The 25,563-nt window shown below is 42.6% G+C and overlaps 1 protein-coding gene across 1 annotated transcript in view; it reads right to left on the bottom strand.

Annotated features, from left to right (window-relative positions):
• The window catches only part of dlgap4b (discs, large (Drosophila) homolog-associated protein 4b), a 105,698-nt gene that overhangs the window by 63,512 nt on the left and 16,623 nt on the right, over positions 1–25,563 (bottom strand). Inside the window, exon 2 of the mRNA XM_037101713.1 lies at positions 10,328–10,394. The gene's annotated coding sequence lies outside the window, so the exon portion shown is untranslated. The remainder of the gene's footprint in view (positions 1–10,327; positions 10,395–25,563) is intronic.

Below are 25,563 nucleotides of genomic sequence, written 5' to 3'. Positions count from 1 at the left end.
AACAACAGTAAAATGGCTCATGCATATTCTTGTGGAATGTACAGCACACGCTTACAGAGAGAAATCAGTGCTGCTGAGATCCTTCATATCGCACTGCACAGTCCACTGGAAAACAATGACAAGGACATAGTAACATGAACAAAGAAATTTAAAACAATTATTGGGATGGATCAGTGTCCTTCAGCACTGTTACAACAAAAGGATGAGAAAAATAATTCATGAACTTTATTTAAAAATGGTGTTTGAAATGGGTCCCATTTTCCATCAATATATTAAAAAAAAAAAGCTGTGGCACTTGTAACCATTGTTAAGGCACGCTGATTGTTCCATTCTACTCCAGCTTGACAGATATCATGCTTGGTCAATTTAATGGTTTATAAGTGTTTGAAAGCCAACCGTTTCTCAGTTGTAGCCTACTAATAATGGCGCCTGTTATGCTGAGCTCAGACTGTGGCAATGGATAAATTCATGATCACCTACAACCCTCTGTGGATAAACATTTTACAACCATGGAAAACAAGAATGGACGCTGAGTGAAGGTTCAGTAAATGTAAGCCTCTTATAGGTTGTTGTTTTAGTTTTAACAGACCACACATTTAGTGCACTAACATTTAACCTGTCTTCAGTGAATACTTTTTGAATTTAGCTCAGATTCAGGAGTTTTTGGAGACTACCCAATGCAAAAGGAGCGATAATATTACTTATTCAGTTACTAACACAGGCTGTTTCTGTTAGTGTTCGACCAAATAAAACGCTGCCAAGTAAATTTCCAAATAAGGGGAATATGCTGTGGTCTGCAGGTGCAAAACAACAAACATTAATGAAAGTACTTAAAACACAGCGTGAATTTAATCATAAATAGAGTGTGACCAATTTTAAAGTAGGCGAAGACTGTCCAGATTTATCCAGCAGTCCAAAAAATGAAAGAAGGTTTTAATCTGTTGATTTTTTTTTTATGATCACCACAAAAGTAGGAAGTGATTAGCAAACTCTGAGTAGCAAACTCAGATTCAATTATTATTATCAATATTCTTTGAAATTATGAATGGAAATGTACACAAAAAAATTGTTGCATCGAGATGCATCGATAATCGATTTAGAATCAAATCGTTGACCTCCGAATCGTGAGGTGCCAAGAGATTCCCACCCCTACTGTCCATATGGTCCAATTAGTGCTTTAATTGAGGCCAACGTTGTTAATTAGCACGCAAGATAAATTGGTTTGCTGGAAAAAGAAAAAGGCAAGGGGAGGCTGGGAAGCGGTTATGAGACGTGTGGAAGAAAATGAAAGAAGAAGAAAATGTGTCTGCAGGGGTAGAAACTATAATTGGGCAAGTAAACACACACACACACACACACACACACACACACACAAACTATTAAATGTTAACATCATGCATGAATCACCGCATTGCTGTTACGTGTAGTTTACCTGGGTTTGTATTATGTCATGAATGAGAAGTGTTTGAATGTCAAATCTTCACATTCCAAGAGGAGTGTACTATAATAAAACTTTCTGTAACGATGTATGCTTTATTGTAGAGAACTGGAGCACGGGGAGAGGATGACGTGCAACACAGGCTAACACCTGGACTAGAGCAGTGTTACCCAACTTTGGTCATCGGACAATGCAACATGAGTTGAAATGGAGTCCCCACTACGAAAAGTAATGTCCAATGCAACACAGAAGTTAGTCTGAGCTCTTTTAAAAGTCAGAACTAGGATGGAAAAGGACAGAAATAGGAAGAAACGTTCTTCAACGCACTTTACACTTTCAATTAAACAAGGAAAAACAAATATAGGCTTTGGTTGAAGTGCTCCTTATTGGTCAACGTTTACATACGTACAGTATATCCGAATTGATGTGTTGCAGGTAGATGTTGCCTCATCTTGAGCTGTCGCAAACCAACAAGAATGTCGACCTGAACTTGTACATTTGTGGACTAGCAAAGGCATGTTTGCAGCATTACATCCCAACCGCTAATCAGTTTGTTTGCTGAAACGAGAACAATTAAAACCAACCTCGGATTACATCTAAATAATGCAGATGGAGGTCCTTATCATGACTGACTCTTGGTGTCTATTATCTCTTTTCTCTAGTCATTTTTGTATAATCCTGCTGACAAACCAACCAACAAACTTCCATGGAGGAAGTAACAAACATAGGAAACTCAGAAGGCTCTGATTAACATTTGTAAGCACACAAACCACAGCTGATCACAAACCAGCGGGATTCCACCTGGCAGCCTGTTAAGCTGACTTCATCTCAGGGTAGAGATGTTTATCCTGCCAGCTGGGTGGTTTCAATGTGTTTGTGACCTAGTCTGACACTGGAAGATAAAGGGGGTCACATTTTATGCCCCACGCCTACATGTCAGCCTGACGTCACATCAGGGTGATTAGTTTTAATCTTAATCTCTCACATTAAATAGGTTAAATAATTGTTTTTATTTATTTATTTTTTTTACCCTAATCCTTATTGGCCAGGTGAGCCATCATAGATGAAACAGGGGGAAAAAAAAAGGGAAAAATCCCGCTCATCTGCTCCGAGCCAGCATTGAACTTATCTCCTCTCAACGATCCCTATCAAAATGAGCAGCTTATATCTGTCTGAAGTTCACTCTATTAATCTTGTCAAATGGATTCAGGGAGCAAAGATACTGCAGACAGACATGAGGCAGAGGACAGAAGACCAGATGGCCTCACCGATTCGGGATCGGAGGGGGGGGCAGTCAGTGCATACACAGCTAAGGAAGAGAGGGGCAAGCATTTATTGCGCTGAGTAAAGATGGGCGGGGAGAGAAAGGGAGATGTATTTGCGGGAGTGAGACGTCATGAAGAGAAATTCACAGAGGGGAAGAAGTCAGCGTAAATGACAGGATGTGGCTTCTGCTGTCACTCGCTCTCAGATGTTAAGTCGCAGAGCTTTCCTTTACAACTTGCTGTCGTTACAGGCGGCAATAATACTGCTCCCTGTTGAATTATGCATGCTGGGGGTAAATCAGGTGTCAAGACAACAGTAGAAACGTATGTGTGGGTGGCAAAAAAAAAAAGAAAGAAAAAAAACACAGAAAGGACCGAAGTTACCGACAACCTTCAACGCGATGAGGTGCATCTGGTGCAGGTCATCAGTCAGGGAAAAAAATGCATGTACCGTACGTACGAGAAGGCGGCTTTAATGGTTGATGGTGACATGCGATAGCTTGAACTTCAATGCGAAATACAACTTGTCTTCCATGACTGCACAGCTCGACGGGGCTAAAAATAACAGGTAGCCATATTGTGGGAAGATCCATAAAAGTCACTAACTGTGGCAGTTAAGGCCGAGCTTATAAATAGATTACTCTAGTGGAAAAATGACCTTCACATGAGAACTTCTTCAGGGCTCTTGAGATTATTTCACCACAAAACGAGGAGGTTACAATACCAGCGTGCCGGTTTAATTAAGGGGATACTGACACTGCACCTGGAATGCATGAAAACATTAACACGGTGACAAGAACGTTTTTTTTGTTTTTTGTTTTTTGTTACAGCATACAGTTGATGATAGATTGCATTTCTCAGTAGCTGCAGAACGCAATTATTTTTGAATTAATGAAAACCGGTCATGAACAATGCACTTGGGACATAATAGGTCCCAGCTTCCGAGTGAAACTCTGGACCTTAAGGCCTTTTTCTCAATAACCTTCCAGTAATGTAACAACATACTTTCTCTCTTCAAATATTATCTGGAATGAGATCATATGTGAGAAATTAAAACATCTGTCTCTGTCACATTAATTAGGTTACATGGTGTGACAGTGGATATTGAAGACCCAGAGTAATTGGTTGTGAGGTTATTAAAATAGAACCCACATTTTAATAATGGGCACATTTATCTCCAGCATTAATTTTCACCAAGAAACACTTTCAACTGAGCCAGACGTTTCTAAAAAAAAAGCTAATAAAGAAAAGGGGAACAGAACAGAATTTAATTTTCTCTGTTAGATGAGCAGAATTTAGTCTTGTGCACTGTTGAATGTTTTTCTATTTCTTCCTCCAATCCCTTTTTCGTGTGTGTGAGAGAGAGAAAGATGTCAGAGCTCTGGTGGGTTTTATGGGTAAACATTTCCTCACACAGGCATACAATTGTTGCTGGTGGGAGACGGGGTAATCAGGGATAGTCACCAAGCAAATTTCCGCAGCTGTTCTCAATCACGTTAGACAGAGAGAGGCTTTGCTTGCAAGTGTGGAAGAGCAGTTTCAGCAGAGGGCAGTTGATCCTTAAAAAATGTTCAAAGTGAGAACAGAGTGACGGACTGTGGAAGAGGGAGAAGAAGGGGGAGATGGAGAGGAGGCATGATGTCCAGCAGACATTCCTTGACATTGAGTGTCACCCTGACACCCTCACTTTATTGTTTCCATTGATCAGACCGGATTGAAATCCAACCATGATGCTATTCACCGAACCTGAGCACAAAGTTTGCCCGAATCAAAGCTCAGCACACAACGTACGACTGAGGCTTGGTTCAGTTAATAAATCTTTCATTATTGCTTGGTGCAATAATGAGGGTGTGTGTACATTCTGATTAGTAATACATTCACAGCTTTGAAATATACTGTGAAATATACACTATCATGACCATCATAATGGATTACACATACAGTATAATGTATAATTCATCCGCCTCCAAAAGGAATACAACTGCCACTCTGAAATCGGAGCGACGGCTTGATGTTCTTTGGACAAGTTCTGATCGTTTGAACTCCAGAGCCAGAAAAGAAAAGTTCAAAATTCTGCTTTGAACTGTATTTTTTGTTCTGATTTCTCGTTGATATTGGAGCAGCAAATCTGAAGTTACCCTGGATGATGAGTTACATGCAGTCAAGCGGTTAAGTCTTAGTTAGTGGATGTAATTGCTGTGTGTGGAATATTTAGCACTGCATTTAAAATCAATTTGCACTCCACGTCTAGAATCAAATGACAAAATTGACAATATTACAAAGAGTGCCATTTTGGGAGTGGCCTTCATGTAAAATTACCCAATAGAACAAGCATCACATATGAACGTACAACAACACAACCTTATAGATTAATGGTCATACATGTCAAATCACCTCATCTGTGAGGTTGATTGACATATATGGCCATAGAAGGGTACCAACAACAGGAGTTACATGACACAAATGTGGTTAACATTGTGAAACAGTTGCAGTTTGGTTAGGTTTAGACAACAAAACTGCTTCAGTTCAGTAGAAAGAAGTCAGGTCAAAGTTTACTCTTGGTTTTTACACGGGACACAAACAGCAGTCTCCCAGGTAAAAGTCCTGTCTCTGTTTGACCTTCCCACCTACCCTGACTTTCTCCCTACATGGACTTTGTTGCCATTTAAACTACGTCATGTGATTCTTCCTCCATCATTATAATAAGTAAACATAAATATGGGTCATAATAAGCTGCTTCCACAGATGACCTATATGGCCGTGCTTTTGTGGGAGGACAATCCGTTTAAGTATCAAGTGACACTAAGAGAAGATTTGAAAATAGAAGGTACAGTAGGAAGGAAGGAAGGAAGGAAGGAAGGAAGGAAGGACACTGTAGGTATAAGGAGAGAGGGTGAGCGAGAGAGAGAGTGACAGAGAGAGAGAGAAAGAGAGAGAGAAATGAAAAGGCAGGAGCTTTAAAAGCTTTGGGAGGGATTTGGCTCCAATAAGCCATCCAGAGGATTAAACCATGTTAATGCAATGCCTACACAAACCGGACACAGCACACACACACACACACACACACACACACACAAACAAACATGCACACACATAAACACACACACAGGGGCGAGAGAGAGAGACGATGGCATGTGAACAGAATGACAGGGAATAAGCCTAAAAACTGTAGTACGTTAATATGGTAACACAACACTGTTGTTCTGACGCAGCATTGATACAAAACGGTGCTTTGGGTTGTTTAGTCAGAAAACCGGATCAGTCCCAGCTTAAGTACCAGTGTCCTGAAAAGGTGAGGGTCAGCGATCTGTACCATGACCACTAAGAGCGCCAACGCTTCGACAGACCAGCTGCACTGATGCCAGCAGTTTATAGTTGCACCGATCAAACACTAATTCTAAAGTCCAACAAATGAAGCGAGGGAACGACCCATACAATAGTCCGTCAGCATGTAATGACTCACTGCTCCAGGATGTTGCCCAGTAATTACTACAACAAATGAAGCATTGCAATATACGTTTCTGGCGGTATAGCGTCAGCACTTTTGTTTTTGTGGCCACAGTAGTTTGCACAGTCTATAAAGGAGTTTTATAAAAGCTCCACGCATGACGAGTTGGCTGCAACTTCATTAAAGTCAATCCAGTGCCTCTATGCAAATTAATGGAACAAAATGTTCTCATGAGAGGAAGAAATCCCCGGAAGTTCAGCCTTGAGCCTCGCCTGCTGCATACAGCTGTGACACTCATGTCACTCTCAGTCACAAAATACAGTACAATCAACGCAAAATATGGAACAAGAGGGGAAATCTGGCCGAGAATCTCAAGTTGAACGTATTCTTGTTTCTATACTATAGTATATATATTATAGGAGGATAGGAACACTTCATGTGTGGATTATCCTGGGCAAAATAATTGCAATTCACAATATAACTGCGATAACAAATTAGAATATGCTTAAAGCTCTAAAAGAAAACTGAAATCACTTCATCTTACATTTTGTTCAAGGGGCTCTGTGGAACTACTGCATTATGCTGGAATCAAGGACAAATAAATGGTGGGCGCATCATATCCCTGTCCGTCTTTAGTTTGGTATCCACGGTATTTCCAGACAACTGGTTCAAACTTTTTTGTGGGAGGGGGATATGATAGGTAAGCTGAGCCTTCAGGCATGCTGACAGGATTTTAGGATGGCTGGAAAGATGCGGCCTCCGCTTGTATCTAACTAATCTGGGAATCAAAATAGGACTGTACGTCATCAGGCTAGACACATTTTCAAATCACTCCTGGGAGGTTATTCATGATTATCCCAATAAAGGAAATTGGTCAAGTTATTTGATTTGACTTCTTTTATTGTGATCAACGATAAATGTCCTCCCATCCCACCCATTTCTCTCAGGCAGTTCCCAGCGGCTCATGTACATTATACATTACATTCATCATTCGTCTTTTCAGCACTACACTACAGCGCTGGGATGATGAATCTGTTGGCGTTAGCAAGGACTTCTATAATTGACCAAAACTGCTTTGTGCCTTTTAAATATCACTGGATATCTTTGGTTTTGTTTTGGACTCTTGGTCAGACAAAACAAGCAGTTTGAAGACAGCTCTGGGAATAATGAACAACAGGATATTCTGCTCCTCGTTTATGATTTCACTGCCAATATTACTGATCAAGATCACAGCAATAGCCCGGCTCTCAAACACCACTGAACAATGACTGCGGTGATCAACAACAATCCGGATCAGTTGTTTTTTGTCCTGTGCCGAAGATAAATTAGAGCAGTCTCCCTTGATGTTTGAAAGCAAAACAAAATAACGTCTACAATCCATCATGGGTATAATGCAACGCTATGGCTCTCAGGAGAGAAAAGGGCAAAACGATTTTGGGCTGAACGGAGGCAATGAAATCAGAGCTTTGGGGATTGCAGGCATTCGGTAATGAGCACTCTTCAAGCTGTGAGGAAATTAACCAAATGTGCTGTAATGACAACGTGTCAGGAAGGTGGATGCGACCGGTAGTCGGTGCTTTAGGTACGTAGGTAAAGGTAAATAAGAAAAATGTAACCTCGCCATGGATTAAAGCACACATATCTCATGCTCTTATGCATTGAGGATATAGCAGCAGCTTCTCTTCTTAATTACAACCACACTGCCCTTTCTGTCTCGCACACTGGAAACGCTTTACATAAACAACGGTATATAAATACATACACTTCATCCGAGACAGACAGAAACCGCATAATTAGCTTGTATGTTTTTCTGACAATAATCATTTGAATTTCAAATTGAATGTTTTATGCATGTGCCCCGCTACAATTAACATTAAACAGCGAATTCAAATGTCGTCAATGCGACTCAGCCCCATTCTTCAGTACCAGCTTCTAATCTCAGACAATACGCATTGGTTTATAATGACTAATTAACACTTAAATGGAATATGATTTATGATGGCGCCTCTTGAGGCCACTTGTTTGCGAACATACATGTACACACTGTACACACAACATTAACAGCAGTTCGCAGGACAGTAGAACATCTGGGCAATCAATTAAGTGAAATCCTCTGAGAGTGCTACACGGTGACGCTTAAAGTGTCCTAATATGTAAATGAGAGATGCTGTGTTACGCAAATATCCCCGACAACATGCGTTTGTAAGCTACGCCGTGGCAGATTTGACCAAAGTCAAATAATTCCATCTTGAATAGACTACTGGTGAGACATTTTATTAGGCTAGGGGATCATGAAAAGGTGTCAGAGAGTGTCTCTTTGTGATGGTTTTGAGTGTTGAGGTTTCTATTTCTGCCCGCCATGACAACATGAGGTATCCATTAACCACTGCTCCCAAGAAGTAAATGAACACGGTGAACAGGTGATTTTCTATTCTGACAGGGGCTTTGCTCTCAGATGCTTGTCCATGTATGATTCCTACCTGCAGGGTAGTTTTATTTTAGGTGATATTGATCCAGTCAATATTTTCAGAGGTCACCATTTACTCAAAAATCTATTAAAGGCAAAAGATGTAAAAAAAATAAATAAAAAAAATCAACAAATAAAATAAAGTAAGGCTTTTAAACTTTTCACCCTTTTTTCCCCTGTTGAATGATACACTGTTTTGTGTACGTCAAGCAGCTCAGTGGAGCGAATAATCACAAACAGCTGCAGAACAGGATATTGATTTGTTTCTTTGAGTAGAAAAATCAAGGAAGGACTAGCAGTGTCGCAAATTTGACAACAAGGCACACACTAATAGTTACTTCCAACAAGTAAAAGACTTGTTTACTTTATCCCAAAAATGACACATTAGACATTTAAAGGAGATCTTTTATCTTTCTTTTATTTTTCTGTTATATAGGTTCTTATGCATATAAAAGACCTCCACAGTTAAAAATGTCAAGTCTGCACCATCAGAGGCTCCTCTTTCCCACAGAAAACATCGCTCCTGAAACACCTCATCAGCAGAGACGACTGACGAGGTGTTTTACTGTGTTTAATTTCGTGACCTTGTGACATCACACTACATCACATATGTCACACAGTTGCATAATTCATGCCTAGCAACTATCTTGGCACCTGAGAACTGATTTAGCACAGCTGCTCTGTTGCTGTTAGCGGTGTTGGTTCAGGCAAGTGTGAGCTGACCAATCAGAGCAGACTGGGTATTTGGGAGGGGGGCCTTAAAGAGACGGGAGCTGATACAGAGCGTTTCACACAGAAGGGGTATCATAAAATGGATACATTTATTTTATCATTAACCTATTGTAGTATTAATGCCATAAAGAAACCATAAACCTTAAAATAGAGAATAATATGTATCCTTTAAATGAAATGTAACTTCCTTTTTAAGTGCGGCAGCCATCATAGTCTCTGTAAAAAGAAAGACGCTGAAGGACTATTGTATGGGTCTGTTCGAAATCACAAGTGGCTGTACTGTATGTAAAGAAGCCCTTTGCAGTGCTTCTCTGCATCACTTTGCTCCCATGGATAGCATTGCAGAAGAGGTTTGTGCTCAGAGTGAAAGTAATCCAGTGTGAAATCAAGAGTCCAGTGCTGTACCACAGGGAAGCCCACAGAGGACACTCATGATGCTGAGCATCCCGGCTATGTTCCATCAGCTCTCTCTGCTCTGCAGGCAACGTTGTGCATGCGACTGCATGACAAAACATGCCCTACCATCCATGCTGCAACACAACGCGCGCACACTTACTGTACTCATGTTACATTCAAACTATTTCACATCACACAAAATGACATTTCAGCTCAGATTCAGCTTTTGGCCGGCAAAAAGAATCCCCCGGAGATGTATTAGTCTGCACAAAGGACAAGTCCTGCCTCCCACAGTTTCATACTTTTCTCTGTTTGACAGCCATGCTCAGTCTAAACGCCTTGAGGATCCATCGTAGTTCAATCTAGACAAGGTCAAGGCGTGCTGTCTTTCTGTAGCCTATTAGCTAATTCTCCTGGCGGTTTCAATACATCCAGCAACAACATCAAGCAGGCCACTGTCTCATTAGCACTGGCTCTCCAGTCCGGTTCACAACAGGGTATAAGATGCTCATGCAGGCATTAAATAAAGGCAGAATATCACAGTCCTGAGGGCTGGGGAAAAAAAACAAACTGTAATGTACCTTATTGGGGGGGCTGGAGAGTTTCTTGTTGAGGTCAGAGAAGAGCAGGCTCACAGAGGAAGAAATCCTGCAACACAAAGGTAACTCATCAATAAGTATAACAAACTTAACTTATGTTCAAGATAAATTGTTTTAAAGGTTAATGGCTGCAAAAGCTGCATCGGTGGATTTTTTTTTCTTTTTTGCAGTTTTGATTTGAATATTTCTGCAGCTTACGTTGTCAAATGATTCATTGTCTTCAAAACTGCTTATTGTCTTTCCATTTATTTGAAAGAATCAATTAGCTTCTGGAGATTGGCAAACTGGTACATCTCGAGAGATAAAGCATTTCAATTAAAAAAACACAGATCAGATTAGGAAAATGCTTCCTACGGCAGTCAAACTCCAGGAAGTCATATCATGAATCAGCAGGAACGCTTTTCCACTTACATAATAAGACTTGGATACTGTTCACTAACTGTATGAAGGCATAGCTTTTCTTTTTTCTTTTTATATGTGTCACAGGCGCACAAACAGACTTTCATTAAGAGAAGCTTGTGTCTGTGTAAAGTACTTGTAAGAATGCAGTGATTTATGAGAGCATTTTAGGGGCAAACATCCCACAGACAGCGCATGACAGAGCCTAATTTTAGGATGTCGTTGCAGTCTGTCATTAAATATTATAGGCTACATGCACTGCAGCCTGGTGTGACGCAAAGCAGCAGACTATTTCCAGTGACAAATGCGTGTGCGACATGAGCAGAAATATCAAACCGTTTATTTCCCCAGGAGGACTGCTGTGGTTCAGTTGGACCCACCACGTTCTGAAGGACACCCTCTCTTTTACAAGAGCTGATGTGATCACACCAGGATTAGTTATCAGGCTCATTCGGAGTAGCTGATAATGGCTGGGGTCTTCAATATCAGATACTGAAATGGGACTGGCTGTGCAGTCACGACTCGGTGTTATTGTCAGTTTGACACGATCTAGCCAAAACACAAGCCAGAATAAAAAAGCCCTGAACCAAGGAGAGACTGACTACAGATGAAGCGAGACAAAATAATGTTTCAGAAGTAAAAATACAAGGCAACTAATCATGATGTTCAGATTTCATACACTTTAAGGAAAATGTTTTTCTTGTTTTACAACACTGAATCTGATTAGAGGCTGCTCTTTGGTCACAGAAAAAGACTTTAAAGTAGAAGCAGATCTCTACAGAGTGATCTAAAGGAACTACAAATATACACGAGTATCACATTGACATCAGACTATATTCAAGAGCCATTAAAATGAAAAGCCTTTATCAGTAACCACTGACAATGGTATGGTGGTTACTGTTAAATACTATTGACATCAGTCTCTCTTTCAAACTCAGCACAGACTGAAAGGTGTTTGCCTGCTACTAGAACACAGCAGGATGTGTTAACAAGCCAGGATCCTTAACATCAAGGTTCATCGCAGCATGTCCGCCTGGGTCTTTCACATGTTTCCATCACAGCTGGTGACTACCACATTCGACGAGGGAGTAAATACCGAGCATGCCCATTCCCATTAATAACAAAAGCCCAATGTTAGAGGGTGTCCATGGGGTTTTTGTCCGGTGTGAGAGAGGTTCCGGTTATCTTTTCCCTCAGCTTCCTTCAATTAAATTCAGACAAAAACGAAGTTCACTTCATTGGTCCCAGCAAACTCATCTCTGAACTGAATCTCTCCGTCGGCCCTGTAGCCGCCGATCTCAATCCCTCCTCTAGAAACTTTGACCACAATTTGCACTTCGACTCACACATAAACAAACTTGTACAATCCTGCTTTTTCCACCTCCGGAACATCTCAAAATTCAAAGCGATGCTATCAACCAGACATCTTGAACTGCTAATGCACACCCTGATTCTCTCTCGCCTCCCATTTATACCCCGCTCCCCCCTCAAATCTAAGGGTGACTGCGCTTTTGCCGCCAGGACCTCATCCCTCTGGAACAGTCTACCCTCTTCCGTTAGATCAGCTGGATCACTAAGTGGTTTCAAAGAACTTCTCAAAACCCACCTCTATCGTCTTGCATTCCCTGCAATAGAACCGTAATTATTCTCTGCATATATCTGTACATGTATGTTTTATGTTTACTGTACCCTGCACAGCACTTTGCAAACTTTGTTTTAAAAAAGTGCTATATAAATAAAAACTTACTTACTTTTCTTGCAGTGTGTTTTCTCTGAAATCCAAATAGGGAAATAAACTAGCAGACTGCAGTCAGAGCAGATCTCCTCCACTTTTACAGTCAGTATGGCAGCAAATATAACAAATATGGCGATATTATTTACTCGTATCACGCAACTTTTGTGTGCCCTTACATATCCGATGCTCCAGATCAAAGTACAGCGGTTGTTGATCACTTTAAAGGAGTGAGGAGTCAGCAGTCAGCAGAGAGGTGGATGAAATACCTTTTTTTTAAAAAATTGTGAATCACTGCAACAACGAGAGCTCCTTGAATATACAGTGATTAATGTGCACAAGGAATATTATTCTGACAGGTCCAGTAGACTGCGAGATTTACTGCAGACAGATACTAAGATGGACTCAGAGAAAACGCCTATCTGAGATATTCAATATATCTTTCCAGCAATGTGAAGGCTTTTTCATTTGAGTGGAGGACAGGTATTAATAATGGGCTCTGGCCCAGTCACTTGTTGTTTTTCTTATCTTCCTCCGCACAGTGAGCATCAGCGATGATATTTGGATGGTTATTGGATGTGTGCCGCTGAGCCGGGACTGATCAAGTGACCTGAGCTGACCTCCGCCTGACCTCTTCTTGATGAGAGAAGCTGTGGCTCCCCTGGGTTTTTTTTTTTTCCAAGGCTCTGATGCAGGCTAAATGTGTGACCTCCTCTAAATGTCTGAGCATCATTTTGGGATTTGCCGCTGAGTTCATCTTTCATTAGCTAAAGGTCGGCCGGGGGGTCCGAGTATGTAGGTGTGGGCTTTGTTTACTGGTGATATTTGAATAAGATGGATGGGTTCACGTACCCATTTTTACCTGTATGTCTTTGTGAGGATCTGTGTGTGTGTGTGTGTGTGTGGTTGGGTCAATACTGTTAAATTCCCTCTCTTTTTCAAGAGGAGGACTCCTAGAAATCAAATTAAACAACCTATCTGCTGGGACACAAAGTGACGCCTGAAGCATAATTGGCAGCCTGCAGCCATAATCAAACGTGCCTGCGCTATTAAGAGACTGGAGCAGTAATGAGGTCTATTTTCCCAGAGCGACCTTACAAACAGCATAAACAAGACCGAGATGAAGATCTTGTAGGCTAAAAGAAAAGAGTCGAGCGTTCCTCTGCACCATGTTCCATCTCACTCCGCAGCACAGACCCACATCCCTTAGTGACGTACTGTTCTGTCACTTTGAGGTGTAATTTGTTTCGTTATTTGTGAGGTGTAATTTCAAAAACTCGGCTCGGCTACTCCGTAAATATTTGGTCGCAACTCACTTCCATGTAAGAGCTTGTCTGTTTTGATTTGGTGATACATAAATCTTTACTTTGTGAACACAATTAAACAAACCTATGTGTTTACTCCACATGGCACCTTTTAATTCTAGAGCACTGCGCTAGCAATATGATTTTTTTCTGCACTGCATACACTGAGATCAATAATTCCGCCGATACTGCATTGATCCCTGAAAGTGCACATAGCTGTGGCGTTTGGCTTGCAAATGTTGCTTCTTGGTGAATCTCTGGTGGTTTTTAAGGTCATCCGTGGGGAAAAATGCATTTCTACTGACCGAGCGGCGGTAAGTGACAAGCGTGGCTCCTCGCAGCAGAGTTGGACCGCGGGCTGGTTTTTGCCCACGTGCGAGCTAAACCCCCTCATTGTAGGCTCATGCTGTTATGGCTTCTCGGGGCATTACGAGCACAAACAGTAACAGTAAGTGCTAACCGGGAGGCCTGCATGCAGCAGGGGCTCTTTGAGGTGACATTAGCCTGGTGCATTAGCCTAGCTATCCCGTGACACACTTTTTTTCTGCTGTGTGAGTCGCATCAAACTGTTTCACTACAGGCCACACTGCCTCTCTGCCGCTCGTCAGCCGCTCCTCTCTGTCATCTCCCATTCATCTCTCCTCTCCCTTTCCGTTAACCTGCCGACATCTTTGTTTTGCCACTCTGTCTAATTGCTTTCACGAAAACCCTGCGCAGCCATCTCTCTTTATCCCTCTGATTTTCTCGCTGCTTCTATCTTTTCGCCAACACTCACAGTTGATGGCTCGCAATCCTGCTTTGATCTGACATAACAAGCCGCTCTGAAACTGAACACAACCCCCCCCCCCCCGAAACCCTCTAGTCCTGCTCTTTTCTTTTTTGAGCTCGTATTACAAAAGGCATAAAGCAAACAGCAACTGCTCCACTGAGATCGATGCGAAGAAGTTATTTTCAGGGAAACAAACGTGACATCATGTTCCTCGTGTCCTCTCTTTGCTGCTCTTATACAAGTATGTGCTCTTGTGTGAATGCGCAGGCTTCTGTATCAAATATATGCGAGCTGTCATCCTTCTCTATTTCCCAACTGGGCCCTTCATAAACAGACTGAGGCAGCGCTCCAAGGGAGCAGTACCCCCGCAATCCACTTTGGAGGTGGAGGATTTACCCGCGTCTTACCCTCAGCAAGGGTGCTCGAAGGTAACTGAATGCCAGGATGGCAGGTCACGGGTAGGTGAAGCCTCCGATAAAACTGCGCAGGCATCAGACGTGATACATACGGACAGTCACCTTCCAAAGTGTTTTGGAAAGAGCTGTGGGAGAAGCTCGAGGGTGATCGCTTTGTGTCAGAGTGTGATTAAATTAGAGGATGGTTGAGAGGGCAGTGCCAAGGACTTGGTCGATATTTCATATCGCCCGGTGGATATTTCATCAGCGTCTGTATTTACAGAAGAACTGACAGCCACTCAACAACCTCAAATTATTTTCACGCACAGACGAGACACTTTGAATCGTCGGGATGCAGTAACATGGGATCCTCCTCTTCCTTATCATCTTGCTGGGTGTACAGGTCTGAGGACACTTTGTGTTTCCTCACCCAAGGATCATCCCCGCTGGGATCAAACATCTAACTGGTCATTGTTACAGTGTGACTGCAGCCGATGCCAGGGGGAATACTGCAAGAGGCTCACTTTAGGTTAGCCTCGCTCTGTGAGTGCTACTTTCCTGCTCTACTTCATGCTCCACTTCTTGTCCCCTATAAGTTATCTCTGGCATACTTAACTTCTTTAACTAGTCCATGGTTGCCGACACATGCTGCTGACATATACCTCTTTTTGTAGCATTTAAAAACAGTTATATGCAAACATTGATGTTTAATCATTAGTTGTTAAATGTGTAATGTAACTTAGATGGATACAGTAGAAAATACATTCATTTTACTTTGTTTTTGTATTTTTAGCCTCTCTGGTGCGACGGCTCTAGGGATGGCAACACCACTGGGTCGGTCTATCTGTCCAGCACTTCGGCCTGGATTGAAATATCACAGCAACGAATGGATTTGATGGACTGTCATACAGACATTTGTGGTTCTCAGACAATGATTCCTAATAACCCTTGTGACCCTGACCTTCTTCTCTGGGATCAGTTCCGATTTTGAGTGAAATGTCTCATCTACGGATTCATGCCCCCCTCAGGATGAATTCACTGATTTGACAAAAGAGTTTTGCAGAGATGATATACTTTTGTAAGCTAACCTGGCAGTTAGCATCAAATTGGTTCCCTCAGCAAAGCATAAATAAAAAATAACCAAAAGTTAAAAGCTAACATAAGGCTACAAACGGACTAGACTGCAGTTTGCATGACTTAAACATCACCAACACTAAATGTCTTACTGTGCTATAGTATAGACATTTCACCAGAGTTTGATCAATCTACAAGTGGTAAACTGTAACAAAGAACCCACTTTCTTTGAGATGAGGGAACTGTAAGTGCGAAAATGCAAACTTATTTTCATGATTGTAGATGAGGACACATTCAAATCTACATGATTCTGCAGCTGCAGACTTTAACTACAGGTCAACTACCTACGATGCAATACATTACATTAAGACCCCAACCTGAGAAATTACATTCTTTTTCAGAGCAACCACTGGTTTCAGTGGCGCCCAGGTCAGCAGAAGATCAAGTTTAATTTCTGACCCATGTGAACATCTGATTGGCTGATGAACTATACCTCACTGCAATGATTGCTTTGACATTACACCCATGAACAACTTCGAGGTATCGACCACCACTTCGGGTGCAGCATGTCTCCTCTGATTGCCCCCGGGTATCTCTTGCTATGGTAACGACCCTAATGATCACCATTGTGGCAACAGCTGTAGTCGTAGCAACAGTTGGCCAGAGCAGCCCTTTCACGCTGAGACAAAAGGATGAGAGGGCGAGGAGGAAGGGAGAGCAGGAGGCTCTCCGTCATCAGCAGTCAGACAGGATATGCATCTGTGTCTGGTGAAGCTCCTCTCGAAGCAATTCATCCATCTCTCCATCTCTCCACTCATCTATCTCTCATCACTTCTTTTTTGTCCATGCGTAGGTCCATCTGTCTCTTGCCCATTTTCCCCTCTGTATTCTCATCTGTCCCTCTTTGTTATTGCCTCATTTTCAATAGATAATTAACTGCCTAACGTTCTCCTCAAGCGAATGGATTTTCAGAGTCATAAATATACAGATCGTTAGCATCATCACAATTATTCCCCCCTTTCTCTTGCTCTGTCTCTTATGAGATTTACTCTCAGTTCATCATGAAACACTGAAATGCCTGCATTAACAATCCTGATAAATCCAGCAGTCATCCATCCAAAAGCAAAGCAGAAAAGAATTTGCTTTTCATCAACTCCCGCCTTCCATCATCATATTTTTCACTCACCAGCCTTGGCTTCTGCCAGTCTCTACATTTTCTCCACATTATCCACATCTCCACATCTATTTTCCCCTCTCTCTGTTCTTTTACAGTGCGCATCATTTTCTCCTCATATCCATTCACCCCTCTCAATGTTTCTACCTCTCCATCCCTCGCGCTCATCATTTACTCTCCAGTATCATACCCGCTCCGTCTCACCTATCAGTCTCCGGCGCTGCCTCTTTGTCAGCACCTCCCCCCCTGGGCTCCGAGCAGCCCATGTACCCCCATGAGCGAGAGCGCTGAGAGAGCCTGAAATATTGATGGCCACAGGCGAGGGCCACCTCCGGCACACTCTGCAGGGGGTGCAGGCCAGGGCAGCAGTCACATTGAGTCAGAGTGGCTGAACTTCAGTGAAGAGGACAGGTCTGCCGCGGCAGATGGAAGCGAGGTGGAGGGAAGCAAATGAGGAGAAGTGATGGCGTATGTGTGTGTGTGCCTGTAAAAACCATGCTATCCCAGCTGCCAGCTGGCTTCGTCACATGCGTCCGGTGGTTTGCTTCCGGGTGATCCAAAGCTTCGTCCGAGGCAGAGCGTGCACGGAGCGGGTGGACTCCTGAGCTTGACTTTGTCCATACAGCGTTCATTAAACATGTTCCTCCAAGATCAGCCTCAACACAAGCACAAGGTTGTCTTTGAGCTGTTTGCTTGTTTATGCTCCCCTCCCCCCTCCCTGCCCTTCTTTTCTGTTGCTTTCTTCCATCTCTCTTGACATCCCCCCCACCACCACAACCAAACCCTTAATTTTCTCCCCCTTCTCATTTTCTGCTTGTTAGTCACACTCCTTATCTTTGTCTTAAAATTGTCTCTGTCTCCTACGCTCCTTCCTCTCTTCTTCTCTGGGTGACTTCGCCTCTCTGGTGAAGGTGACCTTGTCAAAGAGACCCATAAGAATCGCCATGGAGACAGCATTTGGCAAGGTGATGCTTACAGCGAGAAAAAGGGGGAAAGAGGGGGAGGGGGTCCAAGGAATGAGAAAGCAGTGGTGTGAAGGCAGCTTCACCACGGAGCTTATTTTCTGCTGCTCCTGATTCATGGTCCCATCACTCTGGTTTAGATTACTGTAATATTGCCTCCCTCGATATTTCTCTCTCTCTCTCTCTCTCTCTCTCTCTCTCTCTCTCTCTCTCTCTCTGTCTGTTGCTCCCTTGAACCTATGGCAAACATGAGAAGCTGCCCTGTTGAAAAGGGAATTCAATCCAACCATATGTGAGGCAAATCTTTGCTTTTCTACACCCTGTTTTTGTTTCAGAGGATCTAAGTCGAATTTCCTGGGTGAAATGGGGCCACTTTTAGTAAATGGCAAGTGCAAACAAATTCTTTCTACAAAATAAATCAAGCTTTTATGAACATCCACAGCATATAGCCATATGTGTCCAAACAACCCAGCAGTGTCATGGAGTGCAGCAGGAGTGCATCATTTCACTGAGTGTGCTTAAAACACAATCACAGGGTCAAATTTGTCCACTCATATATTGTAATCAAAGTAAAACTGGCTTTAAGTTAATGGATTCTTTTTGATCTTCATTCGGTTAACACAGTGTCCTTTTAAACCATGGTTTAAAGTGAATAAAAGGTGGATTTCAACCTTAAGCACAGCGGCACTGTTGCAAGGCGTAATCAAAAATTGATGAAGTGAGAAAAGTTAAAAGTGCAGATGCTGCCGCAGCTTAGATATTTCCCCTGCACATTACAGCAAGGACGAAGTTTCAAAAAAACACAAAAATTTCTTTCTTTTGAAGGAATTTGTTGACATTTTGAAACAATGATTGGCTTCCCATATGTATAATGCAAACACCATTTTACGCAGACCTCATTTAATGCACAGTGAGTTGTGACAGAACACAACCCCTGGTGCCCCCTGGGATTAACACCTTTGCTAGGATGGAAGGTGAAGTTTGAAAGTTACGTCGTGATATCGCTCTGTTGTATTGAGTGGTGGGTGAAGTTTAGGCTAACATTGCTTACGTTGGTAGATATCATGGAGGGCGGCAGATATCAGCAGAAAGTGATTAAACACGTGCGACTGCAGACAGATTGGTGTTTTGTGTGTAATGGAAATCATCAGGAACAGTTGAAAAGTGGATTTTAGTAAAATCAAAATGTGAGGCCAGTGAAGATGCTCAACTCAAACACTTCACACTTCATCATGGCTGAACTTTAAAAAAGGTCATTGCTCACCTCTGATATAATATAAGATGCAGAAGTCGTCCTCCATGGTTGAAGACTGGCTCCTTAAACGCCCACTTACCTGTCTATCTACATCAATATCTACCTTACTTCCTGCGCTGGCACCGAATGTTGGCAGCGGATGTAAATTATGTAATTCGCAATTGTCACACTGACGTTATACAATTGGGCTGGTGATTCATTGCCCTTTTTGTTTTTGTCAGTACAGATTTCTTTTTTTCTTTAAGCAAAAAAGCAGGTCCAGCTAATTTGATCAGGGACTGGATTTGTTTCTATAACATCAGCCCTGTGATGTGATGGAGAACCGTGAGGTAATTGAAGTCGAGAAATAAACAGGAGAGACGGAGGCCTGAAACATTCAGAATTTGGATCACCAGACATAGCTTCTTCACTCGCAAATTCTCTTGCCCTCAGTTGTTGTGTCGTGGAGATGCAATCAGGCCTGCAATGCGTCACTCTCACAGCCAAAGGCACAGACGTTCACAGCTGCCTGTCAAAATTAGGGCAATGACTCTAAATGTAAATGTAGATGTGTAACGTTGCAGCACAACATCTTTATTTATACTTAACTGAAGAGGGAAAAAAGGCAGGATTTGATCCGTTCCAAGGCTCTCAGCACAGTGAACCTCAGAGTTTGTGTCGGCTTTGCCACCAGTCCAACTGCATAAATTTTGCAGTTTACGTGAACCGCAGCAGTGTGTGTGTATATATATGTGTGTGTATATATATATATATATATATATATATATATATATATATATATATATATATATATGTGTGTGTGTGTGTGTGTGTGTGTGTGTGTGTGTGTGGGGACACTAGGCAGGTGATTGTAAATAGAAAATCACAGAAATGAGAAAAGATGTAAAAGTGACGAGATCAATCAACTTTTCATCAACTATTTGAGTAAAGACCTTCAGTTGTTGCCTCTTTTCTTGACTCCCTCAGGTGCTGAAACACTGTGTTTGCATTTGTTTGGCAGATTTTCAAACAAACCAAAATTACGCAACAATAATATGTAACGTTTCTATCATTGTTTGTGTTTTATGTCATATAATTTATCTATTTGACAACTTGAGAGGAGGGCAGCATACTGTAAACACAACAACATATCATCAACTTTTGAAGTTAATATGACAAATGTGATACCATACAGCCATTTACACATGCTGCAGAAACTAAGCAAGATAAGCATTCACTGATTGTGTCCACGTGATGAATATACGTCAGATATCAGTCTCTTTAAGCTCTGTTGATTTCTGTTTGGTCCTAAGGCGGTAGCGTACAGTGAGTTTATTGAAAACGGTTGCCTGCTGCGAGTGGAAACTATGCAGATGGGAGCAGTGAGGCTAAACAAAAACTGTTCAGTTGTGGGCCATATGTACAAATTAGTTAAAAGATGCTAAAGAGCCCCACAGAGTTGAGGTGAAATGTAGTTGAGAGATGCCGTCTTTGTGTTTGTCATTTGAGGTGACACACCGTAATCAGATCCAAAGGTAATATAAAAACCACTGATAAGTGTGCCTTTAGATAATACAGATTTATAGTTGAGCATATCATCGTCTGCATGGTAAATTACTGGGTTTATAGTTTAACGATAAGAATTTGAAGTGCAAAACAAAATGGTAATCTAATCTTCTGCAGCTTGGCAGACAGCAGCTTGGTTTTCATGCCAGGAATCACTTATCTTTTTAATTTTCTGCATGCACGTGTGTGCACAGCGACAGTGTACGAGGGCTTACTTGTGTCAGTGTGAGCAAATTCTCAAACATGTTCCAACTCTGGATGAGAGCAGTGTGTTTGAAACAAATTGTGTTTTCTAACAGCCAACAACTGTGGAGGAGTAGATGGATGGGTCCGACTCCGCATCTGTGCCCCGTCATTGATAAAGAGCATTAGAGGGCACTCGACAGACAGGGGAGTCGGTGAGAGGGACACAGAGAGTGGAGAAGAGGTAAGAGGGGAGAGAGGACATTATAATAGGAGATGGTTGGAGAGGTAAAGGGAGAGGGAGAGCAGGAGAGTTTGGACCCAAAGGAAATGACAGTTTGCAGCAGTTGTTGCCTCTCGGCCAGAAGAAAGTGATCTTGAAACAACCACACCAAGTGAGCAGGGTGAGCTTTGTATTCTGACACAGATCGTCGATATCGACTCTCATAGAGACACGTTATCGAGCCCTTTAGGGCACCATAGGCAATGAAATCTCCTCACAATCCAGTTATTAGAGTGAAATCCTTGCAACGTGCAATTCCATTTTGAACGAGTCACATTAAAATTCAAAACAGCAAAGGGAGATTAATGCGATTGTGCTTGCTTGTTGACCCCCTGAACACTGCGTGTGCTCTCAGGATTTGTTTACCATGAAGGCTCCTTGAACTGCGCAAAATAAAACCAGAACAGAAAGCAGCAACACTAAATTAATTATCAGCAGAGATAAGTAAAGTAAGAGTCATTCAAATAATTTAATTAGAGGCACAATTAATGGCATATAAATGCAACCATTTAGCAATTATAATGTAGCCGGAAACCTGCTGTGTCTTATTAATAACACTACTGATGGCAAGCTGATGTTTTTTTAAAAGCACAAGTGAAGCATGTATAACTCTCGAGGCCTGGCAGTCAGCTGGTTTTGCAATGCACTGGTGAAAACCCTTGTTTGTGCTGGATAAACACAACATGCAGAACATTCGTAAAAAAAAACAGAAAAAACCAAAAAACATTTATATGTGTATTCTATGGCCAAACGCATGCACGCCACACCTTGTTTTAAGTTGTTTTGACTCAAGGCACATGAATATTTTGCCAGGTTTGTTGTGGAGGTGTAAACTATGCAAACACAAGAGCAAACTCAATTAGCATGAAAAGCACAAAACTGTGCCCGCGGCGCGCAAAATTATAATTACATGGACTTAGCTCCACACACTCCTGCTGTTAGAAACAGTTAACCCCGGGATATTAAGAAGGCCGTGTGCACCTGCAAATGCTTCGGCATGCAAAGTCTCATCTCAGCAATCCACCTCAGCCTGCTGTCACTTCACATTCCTGCTGTGTACGCTCGCGTGGCGTGATCACAGCCGACAGGGAAGTAATACTTCACTAACTTCACTGTGCTGCACAGTTCCTTTTGAAATGGACGTTTCATTTAATGTGAAATAGAAAAAAAAAAAAAAAATCTCCGAACACAACATGGGTCAGTTCAGGTAATTGGAACGGCAGAGGAAATCATCTCACTGTGACCCTCGTCTCACATCCTCATTATTCACACGGAGCATCATTCAGGGTGAGAGGCTGCTGATGCCACTGCCCTGTTGCCACAAGCAGAAATTCCTCAGCCAAATTTCAGCCTCGACAATTTTCCATAAATACACATCGCAAGTCACCACATGAGATGAGTGCTTGATGAACTAAACAAAGCTGACTCACATGCTCACAGCGCAGCCCCGCCGCAGCAGTAACGGGGTTTTCTAATGAGACTCCGTGCGACCTCTCCCCGACCTCTGCGCTCAGATAAGGTTCCGGTCGGCTTCAATAACGTGTCGGCTGTCGAGGGCCACAGCTGGTACGCTCCATTAGCACACTTATGAGTCGACAAAGGAGGCTGAGTGAGGTCAGGCTTATCAGACAAATGGATTTTGGGAATTTGTGAAGTACACTGAAAGCGTCCACATAAGACTACCTTTACTATTTTTAGCAGCTTCGAAGATTTGATATGCTTGACATTTTCCAGGAAGGAGATCACGGAAACAGCTGCAGAATAAGCTGATACTTTTTCAGAATAGGATAAAATCCCTCGGAATATGACAACAGGACAACTGTATCACACTCTATTATCTGCCTTACTCAGACCGGCAGCAAAGCACTTTGCACATTCATGGCTGCCGAGGCTGAGATGCTTTTGTCACCGAGACGAACAGTCAACACGCAAGTCTCTTGGCCCTTCCAAAGGCCAGTCGATTTACAGATCTGATATTCTAGGTCTGCAACACATGGATTGGATAAAACCTTGAGAATGGAAGACCCAGTTTCTCCTGATGTATGACTTTGGATTTATGTGACATTAAAATACAACAACAAGAAAACAAAAGAACCGTAAACACCAGATCTGAGTTATGTTAATGCTATGATAGCTGGTGCAGCGCCCATTCTAGACCTGATCTAGACCTGTTCCGTAAATAGGACCTGGTGATTACGGGGGACAAATGTGTCAGTTTTGAGCGTCGTATGAAATGCTACATTTAAGGGGAAAACTCATTAAATGCTGACGCCCAGAACACAATAAGGAATGATTGTTTTAGGCAGAAAGTAACGTTCATCTTGACAGCAAATGTGAGATAATCAACTGGTTGTGTCACAGAGGGGCAAAGTCACATCCCTTCCGGTGGACCACAATGGCACCTTATTTCAGATAAAACATACAGATGGTAGTGAATAGCCAGAGACACATACTGTCTTGATCCAGTTAGAACTGTGCCCAGGTCCCTACCTCAAAAGTCTGCGGTGTCAGAACTGCAACCAAAGTGAGCTATTATCTCGCAGCATGGGCAACCGCTGAAGGATAAGCCGCCAATCCTCCTTAAATCTGCCCTCATCGTAAAAAAAAAAAAAAAAAAAACATGACACAAGCTCTTGCAGGGATACTGTTGGTGCAGCACAAACATTTATAATAATACCAACAGGCACTGTCAGGACCCCATCACGACCAACTATCAGCGGCCTGACTTCACCAGCCAGCTCTACCCTAGGGTTCAAATGTCAGACTGTCACAGCAATTTGCTAATCCTGTTGCAGATGTCACGCTGGGAAGTTGAGTGCCTCCTCCTCTGCTGTTAGGTGGTGCTTGCTTTGAGTGTGTCACTTTTCTCCAGGAGAAATTATTCCATCCTTTAATCATTTTTCTAAGTGAGAACAAACTGATCTGCTGTAATAGATCAACAAGACAAGATAAAGGGACTAAAATGTCGCGGTGCTTTTCTGCTTTTGCATATTTAACGTGACTGTCCCGAGGTATGGCAGTGTATGCCAGATTGGAGACTCGCGCATCTTATCCTACAGAAGGAAAAACATTTTTTCGGTGGCATGAGTCACGTCAGTGTTAACAGTTTATGTATTCTCTTAAGCAACTGTCACTGCCAGGATAATCTTTCCATTGCCATTTTCAAATGCTAGGGCAATGGAGCCGAAATAACTCGGGGATGACAGGTGAATCATTTCCAAACTCTCACTTTGAGGACATGTTTTTTGGAATCGACACGAATTAAGCCGATGAAAGAAACAGCAGTTTATTCAATGTTTGGTCTCGCTGTGAGTCAACAATGACGAAACGCAGTCTTGTTAAACCCTACAACTCCCACGTGTTCGACGCATCGCCAATGGCTAAAAGGAGCTGGAGCTGGCGTGGAGACGAAATCTGACGGTTCCTTGTGTTGTCAGGACGTGGTCCAGGTCATTATATAGGTCAAAAACAAGGACAGTGGCAGCTGCAGGAGGGGAGGGAGATGGCAGGGGAGGAAGAGGGGTGATGGGGCACAGGAAGAGGGAGGAGAGGGAGAGGAGCAGAGAGAGTGCGGAGGGAACAAAGGAGGAGTAAAGGAATAGCATTAAAAGAGACAGAGGCTGACCTCGGAGCACCCTGGCATTAGCATGCTCAGAACAGAGCACAGGGCATCACTTGAAAATAATCCACATTTGATAGCTTCTTCTTAGCCAAATCGGAAGAGACAGGTTGAAAGCTCAACAGTCAGTCACACATGTAGATACCCCGTGCATCAGGAGTGCATCAGGATGTGAACGTGAAAAAAGCATACAAGTGTACGTCTCCTCCTCTGTCCTCTCTCTCTCCGCCTGTCCGTCACCAGGGGAGTACCGCTTTACCATCGAGCTCCCACATCTCTTTCCATTTTCTCTGCCTAACAAAACCTGTCCTCCTGTCAGGGCTGCAAGATTAGCTGAAGAGCAGTTTCCTCCTCAAGTCAATTTTACAGAGGTGGCGTAGAAATAGCCTGGCTATTTTTGCTCTCAGAGTGTGTGTGTGTGTGTGTGTGTGTGTGTGTGTGTATGTGTGTGTGCGCTCACATCCGTACGTGCGAATGCAGTGACCATATGTGGCAATTTCCACAGCCGAGATGGCCGAGACAGC

The sequence above is a fragment of the Acanthopagrus latus genome, chromosome 6, assembly GCF_904848185.1.
Source record: "Acanthopagrus latus isolate v.2019 chromosome 6, fAcaLat1.1, whole genome shotgun sequence".
In the NCBI taxonomy this organism is placed as follows: domain Eukaryota; kingdom Metazoa; phylum Chordata; class Actinopteri; order Spariformes; family Sparidae; genus Acanthopagrus; species Acanthopagrus latus.
The sequence above is the reverse complement of the archived record's forward strand: the minus strand, read 5'-3'. Positions and strand labels throughout refer to the sequence as shown.